This window comes from Sesamum indicum, unplaced genomic scaffold, assembly GCF_000512975.1.
Source record: "Sesamum indicum cultivar Zhongzhi No. 13 unplaced genomic scaffold, S_indicum_v1.0 scaffold00209, whole genome shotgun sequence".
In the NCBI taxonomy this organism is placed as follows: domain Eukaryota; kingdom Viridiplantae; phylum Streptophyta; class Magnoliopsida; order Lamiales; family Pedaliaceae; genus Sesamum; species Sesamum indicum.
In genome coordinates this window covers 11637-13532 of record NW_011628103.1, presented here as the reverse complement: position 1 = coordinate 13532, position 1896 = coordinate 11637, and positions in this window count along the sequence as shown.

Genomic DNA, 1896 nt, shown 5'->3' with positions numbered 1-1896 from the left:
GCCTACAACACACCTCTATATGGACGATTACAGACCATGGCGGCTCATGGGGATGGAGGTAAATCCTCCGATTACGGATGTTTCTCTTTGTGACTCTTTTCCACGAGGACTACTTGGACTAGATGAGTCATCCAGACTCAGCACGGTGATTCATGAAGGAGTATGGTAGTGGCCCCTTATCACGTATCTTGAGTGTTTGGAGATCCCACATGTACTACCCACTATTTTTGAAGGGGAAGACCGTATAATTTGGAGATTTTTTTTTTCTTTTTTTCGGTAATGGTAAATTTCATTAATGAAAAATATGGTACAGTACAACAATTAATTGGGTAGTCCCTCGACAGGCCAAGGGATACGCCATAGTCTATAAAGAGCACATGCACTAATCGAACTGGAAAGATTAAGGCTCAAAATCCTCTGCCTAACATCGTCAATAATAAGAGAAGCCAATACATTAGGCGGGTGTTCAATTTGCTGGAACCGTCTGGAGTTTCTTTCTCGCCACAAATGGTAAACGAATGACCCAAGTAACGCTCGGTATGCTGCATTGATGATATGCTTCCCTCTCCATTTTTTCACTGGCCATTTCACATCCATTTCCCATGTGCGATTGGGCCAAGCGAATCGAATGATTTCCCGTATGGCTATAAGGCATCTTCTGCTAAATCGGCATCGGAAGAATAAGCGATTATGTGTCTCGGTTGTTTCTTCATCACATAGAATACACCCTCCAATGTTTGTCTGTCGTTGGTAGTTTTTCCTGAATAGCCATCCATAGGATAAAACAATATCGTGGGATCTTTAGCGAACCCAAAAGTAGTGAAGTCCAACCTACTTTCGGTCCGGGCGGGCAGATAAGTCTGTACAGGGCTTGGGCTGTGGGTTGGCCATCCGGGAAACGCCAAATGATTCTATCATCTCCACCATGGATCTGGGGTAGTGTATAAATAATCTGAACGCATTCCAAATCCGTGATGAGGGGCCAGTGCCATTGGCCCTCATCAATAACCGTATTGAGCTTGATAGATTCATCAAGCCCAAGTAAACTCGGTCCTCGTGGAAATTGAGAAATCAGGGGGCCAAGGTGATGCCATGGGTCCTTCCAAAGATAGAAGGTCCTCCCATCTCCAAAACGACACTCCACCATTGGTTGGATAAGTCTGCGTAGACGAAGCAGCTTTCTCCAACCCCACGATCCACCCTTCTCGTCAACAGTCCAAATGGAATTATTTTGTAGTCGTCTGAGCTGTAGCCACTCAACCCAGATAGACGTTTGGTCACATCTAATGACATCACACAACTTCTTAGTCATCAGTGCTCGGTTAAGAGCATCAATATCTTTTATTCCTTGGCCTTCTTCCCCAACTGGTTTGCATACATCCTTCCACGCAACTTTGGCATAACCCGTCATTGAGGTGCCTTTCCATAGGAACCTTCTAAGGCGTTTCTCTACTTCCTTAATGATCGCCTTCGGTAGTATGAATGCAGAAGCCCAATAAATGCTCAATGCTGAAAGTACAGATTTAATGATTTGTACCCGCCCAGCATATGATAACGACATACCCTCCCATACCCTCCCATCCCAGCATATGATAACGACATACCCTCCCATCCCGCAATACGTGCATCAATTTTGGACAGAAGTGGCTGATAGTCTGATATAGTCAATCTAGATGAGATTAAAGGAAGGCCTAAGTACCTCATCGGGAGATGTCCCTCCTGAAATCCCAAGAGCGATAGCAACTGACCTTTCCTGTCGTGTGCAGACCGGGATATAATAATGTGGCTCTTTTGAATATTCAACCGAAGGCCCGACCATTCAGCAAATCGGTCCAGTCCCATCTTAAGGACTCTAACAGAGTCCAAATCAGCTCTACAGAATAGCAGGAGATCATC